Here is a 26720-nt window from a genome sequence, read left to right on the forward strand (position 1 = left end):
AAATAAAATCTTTTTTTTTTTTTCTTATTTCTTTTTTTTCTTTGTGGCATGTCTTGTCTACTATAAAACATTGAGATCAGAACGGGAAATGTGAGCAATTAAAATGAAAATGTAATCATCTGCGAGAAAAGATAAATTTGTATTAAATGGCTAATACTTCACAGTCCTTTTGATATCACAAGTACTTTTTAAGGAAAAATATATATTTTATGTCACAGTAAGTTTTATTATGTGAAACATGTGATCTCTTTGGAATTATGCACAGTTTTAAATTGCAGTCATTAAAACAGCACGCAACACAAAGTACTTAGATTTTGGAGCTTTGCTAATATTTGGAGAATTTCCTCAACTTTCCTATTATACCTGAAAATATACTTAATTTATCCACGTCTCTAATTATCCACTGGTACTTAAAGCACTGTGACCGAGACTACTACTTCTTCCTTCAAAAGTTTAATGGTTTTTGCAAGGAGAACTAATGCTGCTTTAAGAGTCATTTAGAGGTGTATGAAAAACGTTCAAGGACACTGGTTAATACACACTGTCATTCTAAGAACTGTTGTAAATTCAGCTCCCAGCCAACACACTTGTAGCAGGGAGAAGCTGGCCACATGCTTGCTGCCTGTGCATGGCACACAGGGCAATCCAGCTGCAGGTATTTTGAAGTGAGGTCACAGATAACCCACGGCAGCACCAGGTCCTGCATTGCATGGCAGCTATCCATTCCCAAGCTAGATAAAAGCTGTTTCCACAAAGGACTGCGGCTACAACTCCATTAATCTTTTGGCCTCTCACCTTGCCATGGATTTTAATTGCTGCACAGACAGTAGGCATGTATGTAAGGATGTTATAGATACAGGAAAGGCAGAATGGCTGCAAAAGGAATAGAACAGCAGAGGCAAGATGACTGGCAGATAGGGTTGCCACATCCCCCTTAAAGAGACTGCTCCTTTTCCACACCTTATGTCTCTTGTACCATAAAAATATGCATAGATGTATGTGGGAGCATCATAGCAGATTTCTTGGGATGCGTGCCATGCATCTGAGCTTCGAAGCTGGCTCAACGTTGTCACCATTAAGTCGCAGTGTACACAGCAACACTTCAATCTAATTTCAATTAGGGAAAAGTTACACAAACTTCTTGGAGAGCACACATGACCCCGTGCATAAATACCAATTAAATTCAGTATCATCGGTGTCTTTGCAGCGAACATTGATACCACCGAGAGGAAGGAATTTGAAATGAGGGAGCGCTTTATGACATTGCCTCCATCTACAAATTCTGTCTGTGTTAACTAGTACGTCAATGATTAGTGAAGCAGTTGGATTCATCTGTGAAGAAATGGGGTGGAGAGAAAGTATTCCCATGATACCTTCAGTGCAGACAGTTGTTATGCGACATAAGGTAGAATAATGCATTACCATGCATCAAAATGCTACCTGGTAAGCAAGGGGGAAAAAAAGGGAAAAAAACAAAACCAAACTTTAACTACTGTGCAGGTACAAATACAAGGAGCAGTTGCTACCAAGATAACAGGAGAACCCACTTAAATTGCATCTCATGCCAGAGACTTATGATGCCCAGAAATGGTCAGTTCACATGCTGGACTATTCCTCCATTCTGAGCCTTGGTTTGCAAGTAAAGGGAATTCCTGTACCACTGAGTAGGATCAGAGAGACCATGCCTATTTTCCTGTGTGCAGGCATTTCACTTCGTGCTGTTCCACTTTCTTTTGTCTGCCTGGTCTTTTATTTCCAAACAATGGAAGGACAGCTCTAAGTTAGGGCTTTAGCTCTTGACAACCACATTTTCACTCAAAACTTCGAAGATTCTTCTAAATAATGCAGATTATGAGAGGGAGACTTGAACGTGCCCTTTGAGCGCAAGGAATGGAAGGAAACAACACCCTAACCCAACACCTCCAGTCTAACAGCCCCGAATCTGGGAGAGGACCAGGAGGCACAATCCTCCCCACGGCTCCCATCAGGCCATCGCTCACTGGTGACTGGGGACTTTTTACAGTCTTTCAAACCTTCTTTCAATCACAACATGCCTTAAAGGGACAGGAGGTCTTAAAATGTGCTCTCCATCTCCCCAGTTGAGAAAGATACGTCGGAGGGGGAGGGAGCGGAGCTGCAACACAAAAAGCATTAATGCAAAGAACAGTGGGGTCTCTCCCTAATTTGACTTTCTCTACAGGTGGTCTGCAGCTGCATCCAAACAGGTTACACCACCGCCTTCCCATGGGCATTGCAACAAAGTAGTATCTGTATTCACAAGAATACATTTGCTAGCATGGGCTGATTCAGGTCTAAAAATAAGAAAAAAGCACTTTTCAGAATAGCCCGAGGTAACACTCTGCGCCAGCAGAAGACAGTAGCACTCTTGTTTAGCTGGCTGTGCGTGATGATAAAGGATATCAGAAACCTACTTCACATGACTCATTGGGGCCCACAGCCAGCTTCCAATTGATTCATTTTATTTGTATCAGTTTGTTCTCCATTGATTACACGACAGGGCAGACCCAATCAATAAGCAATATTCTGTTTTCTATAGACTCAGGGGTGCCCTGTGACTGCAACAGATTATTTTAGAGTTCTGGGTAGCACTGTGGAAACAGCGGGGCTCAAGGACAGCTCAGCACCGAAAGAAAAGGGGAAAGATTGGCAACGTGAGGCAAGATATTGGCTTTTAAGTCATTCCACCTCCATATTGGGGCAGGAGCAAGATGCACTGCAGCGCTGTATGTCACGAAGTGCTCCTGCAAGGGATGCAGGAAGCATTTCTACGGGCCTGAATGAGGAGAAAGCTAAAAACAGCAAGAAAGCAAAAAGCGTATGTGCCTTTGGGAGCACACAGAAAGGATCCATGGAGGAGGTGAGCCCCTTCAACTTAGACGTATTCCGCTGCAGTGATGCTAAAACACACACCAACTCGCTGACATGCTCAGTAGAAGAAGCACACAGCTTTGGTACCCCTCCACAAATGAAGATTAAGACACAGACTGCATTATAACAAGCTGCAGCTTCTTTTCCATAACAGTTGTGAATTCTTGCTCAGCCCAGACCTCATATACCTCGAGCCGCTGCGCTGTGCCTTACTCAAAGCAGAGATCTGTCTTCTCAGTGGCTCTGATAATGTGAGGTTTGCTACCAGAGACAGAAATAACTTGCTGGATGCTGGGGAGAAGGAATGGATGTAAAGGCTGTCAGAATACAGCCCAGTGTGTTCTTCCAATCAAATACACTTGACAAACTTTAATGAAAAGTCTTCTCTACTTCCTACTAACAGATGTTTCCAATTTTTTCTCTCTCAGCACTTTAAACCACCATCTTTAGTTTTCATGTCTAAGAGACATTATTATAGGATACATCATAATGATATACTGTACATTCATATACAGTATCCCATACAACGACTAGTTGATTTATAATTCAGATCCAATAAAGGGAAAAATTGATTTAACTGATGACTGGTGAAATACTAAATGCATTACAATATTTGAAAAGAACATCCTTTTCTTGCAATACCAGTGACATAATAAAATTAAATATGGATATAAGATAATGCCCATTATTATTAGGCAAGCGGAATCAAAGGGACTAGGAAGAAAAGCAATCTCTAGGGATCAAGGAATGCCTAAACTTCCTCTTCAAATGTACAGAAACACGAACACCCATGAAAAGGTCACAAACACAGTAAATCCAAGCAATCTTAAATGACAGCATGAAGTTAATTTTCCGTGAACATGTCTATGTCTACCAGGACTCCCAGAAGCACTGTTGCATTTCTGTTCCATTTTAGTGATAACTGTATGAATTCCAGGTGTCGCCAAATGCTTTTTTTTTTTTTTTCTCCAGCTTTGTATTATATACTTATTTTCTCACTATCCCTACACTCCTCTAGCACACACAGTTTAGTGCCCCATTCAGGAATGTCATAACCCAGCCCACTCCACCACACCAAATGACAGCATCACACCCACCACCCTAAATACCCCATCCATTCTCACCTCGTCCTTCAGCCCAGCTAGGCCCTGCTGAGGCTCACCGGTTCACATACAGTCTGCTCTCCCAGAGCCCTCAAATGCTTAGCACAGAGGTGATTCAGCTCATTGAGGAAGCTCTGCAATGCTGCTCTGTCCCAGTACACTGCCAAAGTAATGGCTGAGAGCATCCACAGGTAGGGAGCAGGAAGCCAAGGGGCCTACAACATTTTTTTTTCCCTTTGAAAATTCTAGGCCAGCCACTCCAGTAGGAGTTTGATTTTTAACTTTCATTAAGCATCTGTGAGAAGTCACCCACTTAACCCACTAAACATTTGCGAATATCTTTGTTCTTCCAGATGGGTAAATTGCTTGTGATACAAAATAAGTCCTATTCGGCAGCAGCTCTGATTGCTCACACAGGCTCAGATTGATGGTCAATATTTATAATCCCGTTGAGTAGTTTTCCCTTTAAGAACACGTGCATTTGGCTTCTGGAGAAGCAGTGGCAGGCAGTAATGGCTCCGGAGTCAGATCCAATAGTTTATTGCCTTGAAAGACTCACACAGTTGTGATAACAAAAATAGCACCCAAATACAGGCACCGAACTACATCTCATTTTACTGCTGCATCAGTAACTTTATTCAAAGAGTTAAGAAATCTCAGATATTTACAGAAATGTTTTTATTGTCCTTAAAAACATTCGAGAATTTTAACCTATATACGGGAATTCAAGGAAATATTGCTAACCAGCTTGCACGAATGCAGAATGTGTGGGTCAGCTAATTTGGGCTTAAACACCTACATTTGCACATGCAAAACTGGGTAATTATGGTCCTAAGTGCCCATTCATGTGTACAGATGGGTGCACCCACACATTTTGGTGGAATCATTTTTGGAAGTCTATAGAAATATGGTCCTCGAAGATTTTAATAAGGTTGGCAGAACACACTTTCTTTGCATAAAATTATGTAGCTCCCAAGTCTAAAATTACTTTGATTTAAAAAATGAAAATTGGCAAGGGATTAATCCATAATATGGTCTAATTACTTCCCCCCCCCCCCCCCCAAAAATTAAACGGTCAAGATCTTAACTCAGAATAGCAGTTACTTCATGAACTGAAACCAAGAAAAAGAAATGAATAAGGAATTTTATTAGGTGCCTAAATATGCAGTTAGCTAATAGGATCCTTTTATATAATAGGAATAACAGGTATAATAATTGACTGAGTAACAGGTATAATCGTTAAGAAAGCGTATTTAATTTATAGATCTGAAGCATAAAGCTCTACTAATTATATTCCTATGAGACTGAAATACAAACTGGCCAAAGTCTGAAAATAACTGGAAGTGACTTTCTACCATTAACCTGGAAAAAACACCCTCAAAACAGCGAGGAAGGAGCGAACTGCAGACAGACAGACACAGACAGACAGTGGGATTGCTAAAGCAGATCATTAACACATACTTTGGTCCTTGCACTTGTTGTTGCCAGCTTTTATTTAACCTTCTCATGGTTTGAAAGTGAAATTCTTATTTTTCAACGTAGATCAGCAGCACTCGAAGGGTGTTTGCAACATGCAGGGCTACAAAACATTGCTCAATGCTCAGATTAGATTTGCAGCGAGGAGGGAATTTTCTCGGTCACGTTTAGTGGGGAAAAAAGATATATTAAAACAAAGATCCTTGCACTTTGATATTTAGCTATTTCTTTGTTTGCAGAGGTTACTTACAGCAGTAAGTAAATCTCTCTGTGAATTTCTCTTTGTCCTTCATCAATCAAAGCCGGTCAATTATAAGACTAGTACAACTAGATCAAAACTCCAGGCTGTGCAGTCATATTACCACTCCTATTATTACTAAAAGCGCATCTATATTCCAAACTGGGATACCATAACCCCTTTGTCATTTTCCAATAAAAAAGACCATACCAAATAGGCAGAGCACACCGTAATTAGCAGCTGGCAGAGAAAGCCGTAAATCTGTATGAGTTCTGAACGATTTGCTTACATTGTTGCTTTGTTGACAAATGATGCTGTACATGTTAATGTTCCTGAAATGTCCCCATTGCACCTGACGTGCCAATAAATGCCAGCCAGCTGTATGAATTATGGAAATAAGATTTTTGTTTATGAAGGTATCCCAGACATTTATTTTACTGCATGCCTCTTGACAGATTTAATGTCTGGAGATACATTGAGAAGATATTTGCTACCTGACATAATGGATAATGGAAACTTTAAAGGCTTTTTTTAATGATGAGACTAATATATTTTTTTAATTCTACCTTGTGGCTACACATTTGCTCTTCATATAAAGCCTGCCTATTTTAAATGAAATGTTAATAAATTCTTCCTGATGTACAATGAGTTGGGTGAAGCCTGTGCTGCAGCACATGAGAAAACAGAGAAGTATCTGAGAGCTACCAGAGCATGAGTGCTACATGCAAGTTCACCTATTTTCCCTCAGTTTATCTTCTGTGTGTGATTACTGTTACATCATCAAGGTAAAATGCAAAGGTAGATGCTAAGAACTGGGCACTTCAAAGTAGTATAAAAGTCTTGCAACAGATGTATTTATAACATGATCCATTACAAGCTCATGCAAGACAGAGAACACAGATAAATAAATATCTACCAGCGATACTTATTCACTGGTAGCAGAACCAAAATATATGTCGCCAGACTCCGCATACAAGCCAAAAAAAGTGGATGGTCTTAAGTAAGAACAAAAAAACAAACAGCCAATCAAAACAACAACAACAAAGAAATTAAATACAAGAGAAAGGAAAAACTTTTATCCTAATGCTGCTTGCAGAGAGCATCCCGATAGCACCCTGATTGTGGCCGAGGCGAGAGCAGACAGGCGGCCTCTCTCTGCATCTCTTAGCCAAGCTGTACCACTGGAGGTGTTTTGAGAGTTACACTCTGGATTCCTTAGGGCTGCAATGCTCAGCAGGTGCCCATTCACAGCCCTGTGCTGCACTCCTGCCCTGCAAGTAGGAACCTGACTGCAGCTCCAGTGGAAAAATTCATCCTGGCAGAAGGGATGATGCTATGCAAGCTCCTCAGTTCTTCCCCTATTAGCACATGTTAGTGTATTGTCAAGAGGAACAATAGCAACCCCACAAACTATTTATTCCATCAAGAACAATTTATTGTCTTTTGTAAGTTCGTTTCCAGCTTCTGAAGCTCAAGAGGGAAAAATCTGCTGCTTCTTTAAAACTTCAGATGTGAGGGACTATTTGTAGTCATCATATAAATGGGGGTGGTAACCAAATTAACCAAATTCATTTTGCAACCACAAATCATTCCCATTAAAATGCTCCTTTCTCACCCCACCTCAAAAGAAGAATAAGAACAACAACAACAAAAAAAAAAAAAAAAAAAAAAAAAGGAGTCCAGATGGTTAAAATTATTTTAAAGCAAATATTTAGTGGTTACAGTTGAATTCTTCTGGCACACATTCTCCACTACAAAAATGACACCCCACATTCACTGTGTTAACCATTTTCCAATGTGCCAGCCAAATGAATGCCTCAGAGAACACACACACACACACACACACACACACTATGGAAGCATTATCAGCAAAGCTACAAGGCTCCTTTGCAGTTGGGGCAGGAAAGGAGGGCTGTTTTACACCGTGCAACATGCTGTAGTCTCCAGCTACGACACACAACTCCTTCACAGACAACGGAGTTTCCTAAAGCTCGCCTTTTCTAGATGCAGAAATATCTGTGAGCAGACTTCCCTTCCCACTAATATCACTGTAAGCTCCATTTGGGGAGTGGGGTGGAAGAGGGAAAAGGCTGGTGACTACAAATTCACAGCTCAGTAATGTTTCACTGCAACGCAAAAAGGACATTCCGCTGTTTCCCGTATCCTGATTTAGGCTCCCCTTGTCACTGGGACAGTTCCTTCAGCTCCCTGCTGTGTTTTCTGGGGCTCTCTCACCCCTCAGCCCGCACTGCTGGGAGCACTCCAACATCCCACCCTGGCACTGCCCCAGAGCCTGCAGCCAGCACCCCGTATGCGTGTGCTGCACACAGCAGCCCAGGGCACAGAGCAGAGCCCGGTGGGTAGGAGTGAGAGCACTGGCACCAGTGCGGGGCTGGCCGGGAAGGGGTCCCCTGGGCAGCTCTGCACACTGGTTGCTCCAGTCTGGCATCCCAGGAGGCTTGCCAGATGGAGAAACCTACTCTGCAGCAGAACTGCAAGCTGTGCTTCTCAGGAAACTCGAGGCTGTAACCCTTTCCCTCTTCCTCCACATGCCCTGTTGCTACCAGATTTCTTCCGATGCCTATGTATAAACAACGGAGACAAAACCTTAATTCTCAGAGACACACAAACTTAACTTGGTTCTAATCCTTTTTCCAGCAAATTAACCCTAGATAACTTAACATTGTATATATAGCTTTGGGAATAGAAGTTAATTCATTCTAGGTCAGAGCTAAAGCCGTGCATGTGATTCGCATGAAATGGATGCGTGTATTGCGGTTGCTTGCATTTCTTAAGCAGAAGAGATGTCTGTTGTGAAGTTGCAGTCCCTGGATATCGTGCTGCTTGGCCGGTCAGACTGATCTTTATGCAAACATTAAGGTTGGTTCCCACATCATCCTCTTTATAGGTACAACAGCCTTTAGATATGACAACAACACTAGCGAAAACCCTGATGGAAACAGCAAATGAAAGTCAATAAAGGCATATTTTTGAGGAGGTTATGGTCTGAATTATACATGTTTTCTAAATGAAAGGAAATATATGTTTTTGTTCATATATGTATACGTGCATATGCACACCTGTTTTACATTGGTGTAACTCCTCTGATCTCAGCTTTTTACATCACCATACCAAAAGGTAAATCTGACCCATACCATAGAGTCTCCAAAGGAATAGCTCCCATTATTTTTGTTAAAAATGACTGTATTTTGCCCAGTGAAAGATTAAAGCTAATGTATAGCAGAAAAGCAATGTAAAGAATCCCACGGTAAGTCTGCATCCCTGTTGTATCGAGGCAGCGGGTGATACAGGAACTCAGGCTCCACTATCCATTTTCTCTTTCACGTGCATGGAATTCATTGAAAGTAATGGGGAGGAAATTACAGGAGTCTCATAGGTCTCTAACAAGAGATCACTGTGTGGAAAAATGTGACTTGTCAAGAGCTACTTTCTCTGTATCGTTCCATGAGCAAATATACCATAAAGAATAGCTGCATTCCTTCTTCCAGCATTAAATCAAACCAGATATTGGTAAAAAGTGCAGTTTCACTGGAGACACACCAAAAGGCGATAATATTCCTATTGACTGGGGCTAGCAGTTGTCAGAAGACATATATTCCAACTCCGGTAAATTAGTCCATAAAGATTTGCATTTTCCCTCTGCAGTTCACAATTAGTCTGTTTACAGCAGAGAAAACAAAACACGCAAATATCAAATAAACAAAAGAAAGAGATGTAATTACAAGTTCAATCTACTTTAGAGAAGAAATCATTCACAAGTATTCCTGTTCTTTCCTAGTCTAGGTAGATATTCATTACCAAGGAAGAATTCCTCAGTCAAGCACCCTGCAAACTTTCACACATATAGGCACATCTATGGAATGGAGGCTTTGAGCAGCAACCTGCTCCAGCCCTTGCTCTAGTGAAACCAAAGCAGAGAAAAAGCATGTAACAGGAGTGCTGGTAGTCAACAGGCCATTAAACAAACACGGGAAATGACAGGAGATCTACCCACAAGCCACGTGGTTGGACCATTCCATGCTTTATGCTTCAGAAAAACCCCCAGCAGCAAATACCTGCAGTGCTCCTCAGAGCAATGCTTAGCTGTGAATCTCCCATAGCCCTGGGGCTGGCAAAGGAATACCATGCAGCCTCTGGCCCTGCTCTGCCATTATCTTGTTGTAGAAAACATTACCTGCTGCACTCCCTATTACTTATGTTCTGCGTAGAAGAGCGGCACAGTGATTAATTACTACTCTAAAGTGCTTATAAAGCATCAGTTCCAGGCAGGTTTACTAGGTTGGGGCCTCCCATGATTTATTGACTAAGGAAGAAAAAAAAAAAAAGCAAAGGCCATTTGTGAAGAAACATTTTCTTTAGAGGGAGAAAAAAAAAAAAAAGTAATTCAAATTACCCATCCTCTGCTCTCCCAGATTAAAATGTCTAACCCTGAAGAACAAAGCTAATGAATTTATTTGTCTGAGACTTATGCAAAATAAATAAATAAACAGCAGAGTTGTACTCAAGTCTTTTCTAAAGGACAAATGTTAACATAAGAAATAATCCAAACCTACCGATAAGAAAGGTTTGAGATGTTTTGTGTTGTTAATGCGGGATGCTGATTAGAAAAGACTAATTAGAGCACCTTTTGTTTTATGACACCATTATTGGAAAGGCAGAAGAAAAAGCAAAGCATGACACTCAGATACACACGAGACATACCCACAGGAATTTGGTTCATCTCTATCGCTGCTTTACCACTTTTCTTTTTACCAGTAGTAAACTGGCACTTTGGGTTTCCTGTGCTTCACTTGCTGAAGCCTTTCAATAGCATATAGTGCAGGAATGTGAGACGGAAGGATTCCCTTATGACAGAGATCCTTTGATATTATTACTTCAACCAAAACTTTGAAGTGCAGTAGCTGGTTTTGTGCGTAGCATATGACAATTTTTCCCCAACTCTAATAAACTTGGATTTACCACTGATGTGACTCACAGAGAATGAAAGCATGAAGAGATTGTGAGAGAAAAATAGCTAATGTGTTAGTCTATTTGATGGCACGGGACTATTTGGTACATTAATTAGTGCAGCATGTATAGGAAGCCTACAAAAAATACTGGTATCAAAAACAAAAAATAAGAATATATTGTCAAATACTTCCAATAATTTCAGTACTGTTTCAATACATTATTATGCAGGCTTTCTAATAAAATTTATTTCTGCATAGTAGACTAGGCAGGAGAAGGGGGGGAAAAAGAAGAGATATAATTCTGTTCTTGCAGATGGTAATGTGACAACTTGCACTGAATTCAAGGGGACCTTTCACCTGAGGAGCTCACACTCATTACCATATCTTCTGCATTAACCTGGCACAGCATCCCACTAGCGCTGCTTTGCAGCATCTTGCTGAATGGGAACATTGCAACTGCTCAAAGCAGCGTGACTGAAGGGGGCTACTTTTCTCCTGGAAAAACGCAGTGCATGGTGGATAACCCTTTAAAAATAAAAACACCGCTTAATGAACACATGCTTTTCCTGCTGCTCATACCTAGCATGTAAATGCACAACCTACACCACAACAGAGACTGAACATCTGAGAGCTTTGAGGATCTTCTAAATTGCAAGTGGGATTATTAACTTCGTTAGGAGAAACAAAGGTTTTCCCTGGGAACAAAGGTGACTTGAGAATTTCTTCCCTGCTCCATCACCATTGGTCTGCACATCCCATCACTGAAGCTGACTAAGGAGGACTCTATAAAACAGCTCAGAGAAAGGTCCCAATAATATGCAGCTGGGATCCAAGCCCATTGCCTATGAGCACATGGTCCTCCACAGGGGAAACTCATTTGACAGAGACATGACGCAAACCAGTCATCATACACCCAACATTTGAAAAATCTCCTGATGAGGAGTCTTGTCCTTAGCTTGTGTGTTCTGCTTGGGGAAATTACCTCTTACCTCTTTATGAAGGTAGTTTACCTACATGTAAAATGAAGATAGTACCTGACCTCAACAGGTATGGAAAATCTTAATTAAACAAGAGATCCGTAGCCGTAACACAACTTCTCTCATTTGCTAAGTACATGAGAAATCCTTCAGCTTGGGAACGAATCTGACATGATGACAAACAAATGAACCTCCTTATATATTTTGCCATTGGGGATTAATTTCCTTGGGAATAGATATTTATGAAGCTGTAAAGCACAATTTTTTCACTGCTGATATTTCTCCTTCATACTAAATGCTATGCGCAGGTTTTTTATTTATTTATTGTCAGGGATCCTACTTTTGGGAATTTGATCCATACTTTATCTAAACCCTCTGAACCCACAGAATATGGCAGACTGAAAAGTGCTTACTTAACTCCAGCAAGAGAGTAAGGATGTGAATACCAGATGATGCGAGGAGAGTGTAAGTGAGCTGTAACATGTAAAGAGAAGGTCTCCCTCGTTCCACCTCATCTCACAACCCCAACCACTTCCCTCTGAGGAAACAAGAGCTTGAGACAAGAGGAACACCATCATGAGCTCAGCCTCTTGTCAGAAAGGAGTTAGCACTGGCCTTGACAGATGTTGGATATCCTTGATGACTGATATCCATTGCTTTTCTATGCATTAGTGGACTTGAATGTGATTTGAGAAGATCTAAGTTTACAGGTGGCACCTAAGACCACATTTGTTTTAAAGCCAGGAAGTTTATTTTAAATGGGAGTTAGTAAAGGTAGACAAGAGAATTTCAAAGAAGTAAAATCTCAATATCACCAAAATATTTTCTATTTGGGGAATAAATAGATGGAGAGCCAAAAAATCCTGAAGTATCTATATTTCACCTCCCTTCTCCCACTCACAGAAATCTGCTTCAAAGAAAAATGCCAAATTAATACAAGAAAGAGTTTGCACGGTATCTCCTGCCAGCGTAAGAAGGTACAGAGAATATCCTGAGAAACTCTGATCTTAAAAAATACTATGTCCAGTTTGCAAATTATTAAGAGTCCACAAAATTAAAAGAAACATACAATGTTTTGGTGTCTCTCTTAAATAAAATTTGAACTCTGACCCTCTGAATGTAAACTACTGCTACGAAAATGTTTTTGTTTTTTTTTTTCATCCTGAGCAGAGCGTACAAGTGGATGAAGCAGAGCAGTTTTAACACAGAGCACATTTGGGTGTTTTTGGTCCAGTTTCTTCTACTCTAGCACCCGTTTGCTGGAATATCACTGCAAGAGCTTCAAGCCAAATTAATCTAGGCTAAGTTTATCCCAGATTTCTCAACCATTATGTCTGCCATGCCCTTCCATCCCCACTCCTTCTTTCCCATCATACCTCATTGGCTTGGGTCTGGGAAGTACCAGGACTTATCCTTTCCCAGGGTGTTCCATGAAGCTTTAAGCTGGTGAAATCTGGCCAACAGGACTGAAATAAAGCGTAACACAGGAATTCCATTGCTATTTTACCCTTCCCAGATACAGCCCATACTATTTTCAGCCTCTGTTCTGTGCTATGCCTGCCCATTGCCCTGTCTGTCCCCACGTAGGGAGGAACAATTCCAATTATCAGTCAACAAGATGCTGCCTTTGGTGCTCAAAGCCTGCTAAAGGCTCCCCAGGCAGCCCTGCCTGCTCACTGCGGCTTGCCACACTGCACATCACCCTCCCCAGCATTGCACCCACGCAAGAGTTTGCAAGGCTGTGTTGAAAACTGGGTCACTGAGCCGATCTAGGTTTAAAATATCCTAGATATTCGTTAATGAAGTGTCAACAACTATTCTCAAGCTGAAGAGCGACTGGAATACCTCCTATTAATCGTGCTTACATATGCAAAAAATATGTCCTAATCTAAAATGTATTTATAATATAAAATGGAGTTCAACGTTTGACCTGAGCACATCCCACACTGACACAGAGACAAAGGAAATAAAAATGCGTTGCTGTAATTTCCTTGACAGCAAAACAAAACCCAAAACAAACAAGAAACCTCACACATATATGTCTAGGCCAATATATATGGTAATGCGAAACAATGAGTTAGATTTTTCATGGCCACGCTAAAATTCATATTGTTAGTTCTAAAACAGCAACACATAAATGTGATTCTTTCCTTAAAATATCGAAATCTAAATAAATACATCCATCCTCAAAACTTAGTTGATGAAAACTTCTAGTGACTTTCCATATGAGTTTGGAATAAAGAGGCTTCACACCCACGGCCATGAGCACTCTTAGTAGGAAAAACAGCATAATGATGATTATTACTGTTTCTATTGGTGGTAATATAGTAATTATATGATTGTTATTAATAGTGCTCGTATCACCATCTGGGTTATTATAACCGCTGCAATGACACGATGCCCTAATCAGATCCATGCCCCACTACATCACTCATGATAAAAATCACCGAGTGAGAAAAAGTTTATAATGGAAGTAATTAGGGCAGACAAAAGGTGCAGTGGGAGGGAGGGGCACAAAGAGTTGTACTGACACTAAGCCTCAGATAACCAGTTAGCATCCACTTCAACACAGAGACATTTGTCTACACAAACATGTAGTTTATTAATATCGATGCACAACATATTATCCAGCATGCAAAGTACATGCAAGGATTAAAAGGACAAAAAAACTGTTTTTGTGTGTTTTTTTGTCATACTTTTGTATTCTTTTTTCACCTTAAGCAAAAGATATCTTAAAATTGAACAGACTACAAGCAGTGCAAGCTTCAAGATTCAATTTGCTCGTGACTAAATTTGGTCTAAGTAATGTTCAAACCAGAATCCACTAAAATATATACATACATTATTATGAGAATAATTGTTTGTAGGATCTGATCCTGATTCCAGCTAGGAATTACAATGCACTTCCTAGTGGGATGAGGACAGCAAGGAACCCAGTGGCATTCCAGCCGAGGAAGACTCTGGGTGACAGCAGGCAAACAGCTCGCATTCTCTAGCAGAGAGCTTGCAGCTCCTGCAAGCAATTGTGTGCCCAGGCTCACAAAGCCCCTACTGTATTTGGCATATTGGAAAGCTATGAAGTAAAAAAATAAAGTTATTCTGTATTATTATTTTCCTGGGCTTTTTGTTAGGGTTTTGTTTGTTGGTTGCTTTTTTTGTTGTTGTTTTTGTTTGTTTGTTTTTTGTGATTTAATTACTTCAGTAATAGAGCTTCTATTACTATAATTCTTACTTAATATAATTTTAGATGTGTCCAGGTTTAGACAGATGAAATATTTTACACTCATTTGAAGATGTGACCATGCCCAAAATAATTCAGCAGCTTAAACTTCCTTTTTCCTTCTGTTTCTCATACTGAAGCAGTGAATGTTAGTAAGCTACTTTTTGCTTTGGAATTATTTAGAATCTCAGCTTATCATTTGGTTACATAACGAGTAATCTAGAGATCAGGTACACACGTGACAATTAGTAATTTTAAACTCCAGACCAAAAAAATTCAAAATTAAGCTTCACACCACATCAAAAAGCATTATTTTTTTAATCACTAGAAAACAACCTAAAGCAAAGTGCCGGGAGGTTTTTAGCAAAGAAGTTATTGTTATAGCATCCAGCTCAAATTCATCACAACAAAGGCACGAGATGACATTGAGCTGTAAGAGCACATTGCTGCAAAGGAAAACCGTACGCTCTGCGCAGCCCCCGCTACCCAGCGCTGCGTATCCGAGCTTTAAATCCTGCTCCCCAATTTGAATAGACTGCAGAGCTAGCGGTGCTGCTGAGGAGCAATATCAAAATATGTGCCTCCTGGGTCTCAAAACCACAAGTTATTTCGGCTTCTGCTCAGAATTGAGGGATTTTTTTAAAAGCCGAGTGCAGTAACTACATAAATAAATACATTATCTACCTTCGTGACCTTTCTTTTCCTGCGAGCAAACAGCGTCCATCACTTGTAACTTGACTTTCCATAAAAGTAACAGTTCATAAAAATCTGTGAAACTACTACCGGGAACAAACAAATTAAACAATGACAATGTAATAAAATCAAACTGCTGTTATACTCCTAGAGTAAAAGGACTGCTTCTTCGCTGGGATTAATACATCTTGCAGAAAACAATTTTAAATAATGCGTAACATATGGATTTCGCTTTTATTATTCTTCTAAAAGAAGACAATTATATTTATGTGATAAACCGTTCAGCATTAGCGGCATTATGTTTATATTACTGGCCACTTAAATAGTCCTTGGCGTAGTTTTATAAGGAACAGCAGCCTCCAGAACTTTGGAAATCCATCTTACAAAGTAAGCCCTGCCTGTTACTGGAATGCAGTCGTCTTCAGTAGTTTTATTGCTGGAATAAACACATTGCAGGTAGTCTTGTTGCTAAAATGCATGAGTGAAAGACTTCCTGATGCTCTAGCTGCCATTCATGTGGCACTTTAGGGCTTTCTGTCAAGAAATAAAGGGGGTGGGGGGGGCTGGGGGGAAACAGCAGCTTTCATTTTAAAGTTTTAGAAATGGGTGATTGTGGATATTGCCTTCTATTATAAACTTCTTCAAGGTGGGTTTGGTTAATCTGCTTGCTGTCATTTTTGGTTGAGAGGGTTTTTGGTGAACTAGTTTTGTAATATTTTCTGTTTGGGGTGTGTCGCGCACCGACGTTGTATGCCGTTCTCCATCGTATTTTATTCCGCTTTCATTTTTAGTTTTTTCCTCTTGCATCATCTCACTAGAGTATATCATCTCATTCATGTTACTCCGTTCTATCCCATATATTAATTTCTATCCATCCAGAAGACTATTTCAGTATTCATTATCCATACATCAGTATTAAATTTAATTTTATTTCTAACATATTATATTAATATTTTAACTTGAATTTAATAACACACGGTATTACCCACGTGATGAAGTAATGTCATATTAATACGAGCAGCCAGATCTCGCTTTTTATTTATTTCACTGAGAGATTACATTTAAGAAAAGAGTGACTTCCGAGCAGTTTTCAAGAAGCTGCTTTTGTCCCTATTATATCCCAGATAGTTTTCAAACAGATTACACAGAAACTATACAAGTATTTATCTCAGTACCTTCCCGTGCTTCCAAGTCTGAACTGTGCGCATTTCAAAAGGAAACAGGAATGTGTTACCCAATAAATATTTTCTGTTGCTGCTGCATACATAGATTTTACTGTGAGTGCTGCCGGCAGCAGCCCCACTGCAGAGCTGAGCTCTGCTCTCTGCGTGTCATCCAGATAACACCATCGTTTGGAAAAATCATGCAGGATGAGGGAATGGATTTATTTATCAAAAATAAAAGGGAAGGGAAAAAAGAAACACTGTCAGTTTGGGTAACATTACTGTCCTCCTTTTTTACTCCTCAAGTTTGGTGTTTCCTATTCTCCGCTATTGCTTTAAAAGTTGAGGGTGTTAACAAGTGAAGGGTGCACCAATGTAAAGAATGGAACCTAATAGAAGTGAAATCTGCATATTCTGTTAATTCGGGATTTATTATCCCAGTAACTCGACTTGCAACTGTTCTAAAACTGTTGACTGAAGACTTGAGAACAGCACAGAGGATGGCTGCCCCCACCCCCATTCTTAAAAGAAAACCTGTTCCTGCTGCTTCCAATTTAGTGCAATCATGCCTCTTACTGGCCAATACAAGATGCAGCATTAGCTGTCACATGCAAATGAGTATTCATGGGGACTTTGAAATGTGCAATAAAGAATAAAGACGTGCATTCTGTGAATAATTGTTTTCTTTATAAAACTGGATCCAAAAGAGAGTGCCATTTCACCCAGAGTCTATAGCTTTTCTATGGTTACAATCTGCTGTTGAAGCCAGATATTAGAAATGAAGTGTGGATAAATGGATAGAAATGAAGTGTGGATAAATGGAGGACTCCAGTTTCCCGTGCTGTCAATCTTTCACAGTACTACATTTGCTTAACAAGAAATAATCCAACACATGTTTGTGTTCCTTGCTATCTTGCTTTCTTCTCCAACTGGGACTTTTAAATGCACAAGGATGTAAAATAAAGTTGTCCATTTCACATTTGCTTTCTTACACAAAGCCCAGTCTGAATTCTTCATTTTCACACACGGAGATACAGAAAATTACACAGAAGTACAAGATACGCTTCAAACTTAAAGTCTCCCAAATAGTTTTGGTTTCACTGACCAGGATGAGAGGGAAATAATAGTTTGGATTTAGAGCCTGCTTAGACACAGGGTGACAGAAAAACCAGCAAAGGAAGCTGCAAGCAGATGTGTACACGTATTTGTAGGCTGTGACCAGGTAACCTCTCTTAGACACACATACATTTACTCACTGAGACTGCTCCTAGAAAGGCTGCTAGCAAACAGCCTCTTTTTTTTTTTCTTTTTTCCCATTAAATATTAAAATGAAAGCATGACACAGCCCTGTCTTCTGTTGGCAGAACCCCACTTTCAGAGCCCAGTAATGAGAAGCAAATAAACCAATACCTTAACTTGTGGTAGGTGGGTTGCAGGAAGTATCTCAATAAGTTCAAACTTGTCCAGGATGGGGCTAGAAGCATTTAGCCAGAGGGAAGAACAAGTGCTAAGGACAAATGCTGCCTGTGGGGTCAAGTCGGGGTGGTGTGGGCATGCCTAGGGGCTCAACACTGGGAGATGATCTTTGCTCAGCACAACTCCATGCTCGGGGTTGCGCTTAATCTGCAGGTGAGAGATCTCACCCTGAGGCAGAGCTGCTCAGCAGGCAGGATGCAGCCTTACAGGAGTCCCAGGAAAGCAAGCAGAGACCTGGGAGGCATTCTGATTTTTACAGACCCAAAACAACACCTTGTTGCCCTGCTTCCTACATACTGTTGCTCAGCAAGGGCAGTCTGGAATACAGGCACACACATGCTAACGCACTAAAGAAAGGAATCAACACTTACCATTACAGCTGATACAACTGAGGCCAACAGGCCCAAACAGGAGGGTATCCAAATGCATTTGCCTCTCACTGGGACTGGTGCCCACCTACAAGGTCTGAGCACAAGGACCACAGCCATCCTTTAGCTGACTGCGATTCGACGTAGCAGAAAGACCTTTGGGCCTTTTGGTCTGTACTGTGACTCCTACAGGAGCTGCGGAGAGGGTGACCTGGGGCTGGGATAAGGGATTTGGAACACAGGGATTTGGTTTGCATGCCTGAATCATCACTAACTTCCCTACATGTGTTACTCAGTCATTCTGCTCCTCGTTTCCCTACTTACCAAAAATAGCTAGTAATATTTTGGTATCTCCGAGACGTTTGCTCTCCAACGTACATATCTGCTCCTATGTTTTAAAAGCGTTTACAAAACACTCAGTGCAAACACAGAACTCCACGAGGCTTAGTCATGCAAAATGCAGTCGGCAGGGACCACTGAAAAGGAATCCAAGACCTCATTCACGTGTAAAAACTCTTTCTCTTCAAGGACTCGGTCCTTCTCCTCTGCGGCCCCAGAGCAGAGGAATTTAAGTCTCATTTGTGGCACTTTGTGCCACCTCCACTGCACTGGTGGCCCCGCACCTGCAGAGGCACTGCATGGCGGAGCCGCGTGGGAAGGTATAATTTGGCTTTGCATCCTTCTGAGCCCCAAATCTGTGTTTCAGAGGGGGACTGCAGCCTTATCTGCAATGAGAACTTGGCAAATGGAGTTTGGTGAAATGGCACAGCACACCACATTAAGAGACTGACTATAAATCAACAGATTTTGGGTCCGCTCCTGGCTCCGTCTCTGATTTGCCATGGAAACTTAGGCAAATCTTTTACTCTCCCTATCCTTCATTTTCCGTCCCCATAATGTAAAGATAATGATGCTGCTTTGCAAGCTCTTTTGAGATCTTGAGATGTTAAGTGCTAAGTGCATTTTATTAACATTAATAGCACCCAACCGAGAGGATGCTGCATAGCACTAGCCCGGCTGTCCCCAGAAAACAGATTGGTGTGGGGAAAGTGTGCATTTGTTAAGCAGCTTAGGCATTGCTCATTCCCATAATACTTCCACAGAACGCAGGAACAAGATCTGACCTACTAAAACAAAAAGCAAAAGCGCCATAAGGAGAAAATTTCTAATGTGACCTGTCTGTCATCTTATTTCGAGCCCAGGAAAACTTTGGGATTTGCTAGGGATTATCAGCAATTCTGTGTGTGGTTATTATGCTCAGCCACAACCACACCACTCACAACTTGCGGTGGAGACCACTTCCATTAGCAGGCATTAATCACCATTTGATACACTCCACAATATAGCTATCACCGAAAAGGTATTTAGTACACAGACTTAGTTATTTCCTATCACATTCCCCTGTTCCTCAGTTTTAAAAAAAAGTGAATTGTACTGAATTTTATTCCAGCTCTTATATTTACAGGATCACAGTATACTACCATATATTTATTTTTTTTAAATGCCATCTCACATGATTTGTTATTTCATGCTTCAGTTTCCACGATTTCTGCTTAAGGATGTATCGCAACATACAGTCAAAAGAGCTATGAAAAGAAATATTATTAATGCTTTTTTTTTTCCTCTGTTGGAGATGGAAGAACTTTGTTGTGCATGTTATAAAATGTTAAATATTAGAATTATTTAAAGTTAATAGGATGCCAAAGAAAATGACTAATAATACATTATACAATTAGATGCCTTTCATATTAGTGAATCCATTAACAAAATAAAATACATTCAAACAGAAGAGTTCTGATTTGCAATTTTTAGCAAGGATTGCCCATGTGTAAAGCTAAATTATTTATTCTTAAATAAAAAAAAAAACTACTGGATACATCAGTCTGCAATTATTTGCATTATGTTTGAATGCTTTATCATGTGGCTCTGATTCAAAAATACATATCTCTAAGTTGCTTTAGCATCTTCATTTGTGCAAATCGTTAAACACAGGGAGAAACAACAAGAAATGGAACAGTGTCTTCCTCCAGAATCAGCAGGACAGCCGACGAGACCACCACAAGACCTTGGTGTTGCTCTGTCAGCTCTTTCAGTTGTCTGTTTGTCATCACTTTTTAAACCCAGATGTCTTCACAAAGAGCTTCACATCTCTGCTGAACCCCCAAATGCGCCCTTTTCTCTAGATAGGGTCACTTCTCTCCTTTCCCACCCATATGGGTCTGAAGTCTGTAATCACATAGCTTCACCTCGAGTTACCCAAATGCCATTGCTCATAGCTTTTCCGAGCAACAGCCACAAGTTCGCAACCCATTATCCCATTTCCTCAACTGATATCATCATCATCCTTGAACTAACATTAGCAAACAGTGAGGTTTTCTTACAGTAAGAAAAAGCTTTTAGCATAAAAGTGAAAAGATCTTTCAGGCATTTTCCTCTTCTCTTTGCATCACTCCTGTCTCTAGAAAGGCATCTGACACCAATAAACTTACACCAAGAAGAAACAAACTCTTCCTCCTCACTGTCCCTATCTACTTAAGTCATCGTCAGTCTTCTCTATAGTAAGCACATAATGTTGGTTGATAGAAATGTGTTTTGAAATCTGTTTGTTTTCTAGTTATCTGATTACAGGAGGAAAAGATATTCTTACAGCAAGTAGTAGGAGCCTGGCAATAGCACGACTCTTTCAAGCTATTTTTCTGGCCTCCTGACAGCCCTCCCAGTTCAGACTTTACATCTCGTAAGACTTCAAAAATGTGATGAATCCAATTGCGTCCAAAGTTTGCTTACAACATTTTAAAACTCTTTTCAGGTAAGAGATGCCTTTTACTGTGATTTTTTGCTCAGCTTACGTGAGGTAAGGAATGCTCTGAGCTGGTTGGGGTTTGCAAGGATTTTGGCATAATCTAACTCCAGGCTACCAGCAACCTAAAATATCTCCTGCCCATATATATCACAACATCAGCCCAGACTACATCTCAGGTCTCATGTTATGCCAGCTATAGGGAGAAGAAGAGGGATGTATAAGGATTATAAACAGATTTGGCTGCATCTCGGCTACTGCTTGTGAAGGAGGAAGGCAAAACATAATAGAACATTTGTCCAATTATATTTGACACTGCATATATTTACCATAAAAAAAAATAATCTACTACAGTTAAGTTACATTAAAAATACCAGAAATTATACAAATTAAGAACGCTGCACAGAGATCCACGGGTGGATTTCCAAAGGCATCATTACCAACTCACCACTTGTCCACACCAAGAGGTCAGAGTATTACCAGAGAGATTTGGGGCAAGAAATGAAGCTAATAAAATAAAAAAACAAACCCCAAAACATAAAAACAACACTTTGATCTTAAAAGATCTGAACAATCTTTGTTACTTTCACTAAGAACAGACACACTACAGCCTGAACAGTGTTAACATTCAGACGAGAGCTGAAAACTCAAGTGAGAGCGATACAACGTTCTCACTTTCAAGTCTCTGGTACTGTGGATAACTTTGAAATTAAAATACAGTGTGACTAAGTATTTAAATTAATATATTTAATAAGCCCTACAATAATAAGTCTAAAGTGAAAAATAAGGCTTGGGGGAGAAGGAGTAAGGAATGATTTGTTTTAATATTTGTAATATGTGTATTTACAGAACAGCTGGGTGCACTTCTTCTACACTGGGATTTTTAAAAGCTCATTGAAAAACACTTATTTTGCCCACCAGACGTGCATAATGATATACATGGTATTTTAATATAAATTCTATCATCTATTAAAGAAAAAGCCATTGATATGGTCAAGACAATTTGACTCCTTTGCCTAAATTTAGCAATTTAAGACTTTATTTAATGCGCCAAGACATCCCACCTGGCTTCTGGCTCCCAATCCCAAAGAGCAACACTTTGACAGCCTTGTGAGGGTCAATCCTTTACTCAGTATCCTCCTAAATGGCACTAAATACCAATGATTGGATAACTGGATCAAGTCCAAGACATCCAAAGAATGTATTAAGGGAAGATGCTTTCCAGGACTATCAATTTGCCCTTCCAAAAATTGCAGAAGTTACACAGTCATACTTTAAAGAAAACAATAATAATAATAGAGAAGACAGGAGTCTTCTGTCTTCTTCAGGAACTGATTTAAGAATTTAAGAAAACTAATTTACTTACAGCAGGAATATACCACTAAGAAAGATTTTACCCTTCAGTTACCAGTGCTCTAAGTCCTCACTCTCACTAACAGAGCTAATTAAGTTCACCAGTGAAACATATTACCAAAGCGTGCCCTTACTTCTTCCCTCCCCCAAATCACTCACTGCATGCAGCAGTTGTATGTACCACAGCATTTATGGTTTTCCCCATTCTCAGCACACAGGAGACCACAAATAGAAAGTCAAATGCTATTGTTTGGTAGCTTCTCACCCCATGCCACCCTGCATATCCTTACGTACCATTCTCTCACATTCAGTATCATGCTTCTTGTTGCAAACCCTATTGCAAGTTCTTATTTGTTGGCCAGCATTACACACACACACACCACAGAATTACAGGTAATTATCACAGGGGAGAAACACATCCCAAATATTAGGCTATCCCATGATTTGTATGACGTTATTCATGACCAGTTCCAGTTAGGAATAATGCAGTTGAGCTTCCAAGGACTCCATCTCTTAGCAGCACAAAATCATGCCCTTTAAAATAATTTTGATGCCCTCTTCAGATAGCATAAATATGACTGGCAGCACCAGTGATTTTTTTGCACCATTCTATAAATAGTGCAGTCAGTAGATTTTCCTGTTATAAATTCTAACAAACGGTTTGTTAAACTATTTGCTTTCTGTCTTACTTCCGAGCCCTATGCAGTGGCATTTCCCACATTCTTTTTCCACTGGCACTGTTATCAGAACAACAAACACAAACAAAAGTCACTCATGGCAATTACAGACAGACACCCTCCCCAGGAAAAGCAAGTCCGTGTTGGAGTGTGCAACACTACAGACTTCAGTGCCCAAACTGTGCTTCCTGGGGGGTTATCACAAGAAGTTCCTCAAACTTGTTGAATTGAACCTAAGCACAAAGCTATTGTGACGCAAATAGTGCTGTCGCTGGAGGAGAAAGAAAAGGCACATCACGTCTTAAATGCCTGACGGTACAATGTATGCCATCAAATCCATGCTATGCCTGTGGCTGACCACACTAACCTAGTTCACCGTCTCTTCTCCCCCCCCATTCTACCGACCTATTCATCACTCTGTTGAAAAGAAAGCACATGACAGTAGTATTGGGTAGGGGAAACCCTGCTGCATCTAGATTAGGAAACCTGAACAAAATTGGTTTGGCAAGTCTATCTTACACATTGAGAAATAAACAGATTATACTGGAAGAACATTCTACCTCGGTCATGTTTTGCGTGTCTATGCTTTAATCTGATGTATGTTCTTACGAAGCTGGCATTCTTTTGGAGTTTTCCATTGGGTTAAGTTAACTGGTTCATGTTTGCAAATCAATGTTTGGTTACAACAGGTTTTTCTTTGTTTTGTTTTTTTAAGTTTTTACTTTACACCTCTCTGAAGTTGTGGAAGCCAAGCCTTCTGAAAGTAAAAAGAAAATTCTCCATCTTTAAATACACATTAAATCACAGAGAGAAAAATCACAGTACCCACACCAATAACACACACACAGTAGTTGGGAAATCAATTAATATAGGCTCAATTATAGTATTTTGTTGTCAGAATCTTAAAGCTTGAAGGAAAAATGAATAAATAAAATTCTTGGCTACAGCTTGGCATATGCAGGTCTTAACCTAGAAACAATCTGTTTTATAATTATTCCTGAAAATTGCTTCAGTCCATTTTATGTTCTTTGATTGCCTACGAAGTGAGAAAAAGAAAGAAAAACAGCCTATTTTTGACTCAAGGCTTTCAAGACATTTTGCTTCTCGGCAAGCAAGTAACCCAGTTTGAGCCGATATTTCCACTGTGAACTCTGGAGCACCACATTGGCTTTCACACAGAGCCTGACCACACAAAGAATGTTCACAGAAGCAGGGAAGGCTTCACTGCCTGGGTCACATGTGGGCTCGCACACTGAGAAAGGCAGAACATCACCGAGACTCTGAAGCCAGGGTCTTACCAACACAGAGTCACACACTACCCAGTGTCCATATGTATGTCTGAAAAACGCAATCACTAATCTACTAAAACTCCTAAAAATGCATGAGATGGGAAGATATAGTGGGAGACCTCACTGATGCACATACAGAAGAAATTAAGGACTCAGAAAAAGAAAACAATTGCAAAAGAGAACCAATCCCTCCTGTATTTATCCTCCAGTTTTAAAAATGGAACACACAGTTATCCCATCGGAGCTTCATGTCCAACAAGACCAGTGCTGCCAACTGCTTTTGAAATGGACGCTGTAGGAACTGGACAGATCAGGACAATAGGAAAGGCGTCACAACAAAGCTGTGATGACAGGACCAGCACCAACAGACAGGTGCGAAGAAGAAAGGGAAGAAGATTGCTCACCTGTGTCTGAAGACTCCAGGCTGATGGAGTAAAGCTACAGCAAAGAGGGACCTCCATAAAGAGAGCCCTCCCCAGTGGCAGTCAGCCCTTAAATGAGTACTGAGAGGTGCAGCCAGGCTGCAGCCCTCCTGGTCACACACATGAATTACATTCACCTGTGCTCCCAGGGCTGACTGGGTCCTTTCCCCAGGTGCTCAATCAGTGGTTCAGGCCAGGACTCAGCAGTTCCCATACAGATGTGCTAAGTCAGTGTGAACAGTTGGGTATTTTCTCAATGGGGAGTTTAATTCTTAAAGAATAATAATAATAATAATAAATAGGCTGCAAAAGGGAGCAGATTCTCTTCCCCAGCTACTTGTATTTTCTTTTTTTAATATTTTTTTTAATATATATATTTTAATTTTCTTCCTCCCCACTCTCTCTTTTAAATGCTTGCTTCAAACCTCCCCAGCCCATTGACTCAGCAGGCAGTTTCAGTCCAATTCTCGATAACCCAGGCTCAGACATTTGGTCCCAGCTAGCACATATCATCAATAATATTATTTTTTAAAATAATAATAATAATAATAATAATAATAAAACCCTAAAATTTTATTCCACTTTTCTCATAGTTCATTGATAAAGAACACGACAGTGAGGCTGAATAATCCTGCTGGTTAAAGGTATCATCCTTCGCTGCTCATATGGTCTGGGCTTTTACTTGTCAATTAGATTAATCCAAACCATTTTAGAACAATAAATATATGTACAGATGGAATATAAGCATATTGAAGATTACTGTTTTTGACGGCTGTTGTTTATTAAATCAAAAATAATGTTGCAATGAGGATTTTGTTGATATTTCAAATGGAAAGGAAGAGTAAATAGGCATTAGATAGTGCCTCAGAAAGAAAAAAACCTCCAAAACAGCCCATGGGTAATAAAAGAAAGCACTGATTTTTTTCTTAGAATGCCACCTATGAGCTACCTTTAGAAAGGGGATGTGGCACCTATTAACTCAAAACACTAGGTATGTTGAAAACCATAAAATTTCCAATTACTGCTTCAGAATTTATTGTGCACATATGGAAAATAATACTTGTAAAAGAGAAAGGGGTTTGTGCCTGGTGCTGTCAATACTGTGAAGGATGGGGTGATTATAAAGCAAATTAACAATACTTTTAAATGTGCATTCACTTATCTTTCCAATTAAATCCTTGTTAAACAACTGCACAGACAGTAATGGTGCTTCTGCAAAGCACTGATCAAGACAGTTTTATTGTAATTTTTACTCTGTAACAATTAATCAAGTAGGCATTTTCTTTATTATTAAATTATTTAGTTAATAAATATTCACAATCAATTCACATATTTGTGGTTTACATTTTACTTTTAATTTTTTTTTTCTTTCTCTGAATTATAGTCTAGGGTATTTTATAGGAAAAAAAAAAAGTAACACAAAAAACCCCAAACAGCAGAATTATTTTGTTTCGTCCAAACGTTATTTGTTAACTCAGGGTGATGTCAGGGAGGAGTACAGTCACCTTTTGCTCCCTCCGTGTACACACAAACTCAGGTACCATCAGCTTTCCTTTTACATATTCTCTATAAGATGTGCTTCTCTTCAGTAACAATCTCCAGCCTC

At 40.0% G+C, this 26720-nt stretch overlaps 1 protein-coding gene across 1 annotated transcript in view; it reads right to left on the minus strand.

The window, feature by feature from the left end:
• The window catches only part of ARHGAP15 (Rho GTPase activating protein 15), a 337309-nt gene that overhangs the window by 69374 nt on the left and 241215 nt on the right, over nucleotides 1–26720 (minus strand). The window lies entirely within an intron of this gene.

This window comes from Coturnix japonica, chromosome 7 (genome assembly GCF_001577835.2).
Source record: "Coturnix japonica isolate 7356 chromosome 7, Coturnix japonica 2.1, whole genome shotgun sequence".
Lineage (NCBI taxonomy): Eukaryota > Metazoa > Chordata > Aves > Galliformes > Phasianidae > Coturnix > Coturnix japonica.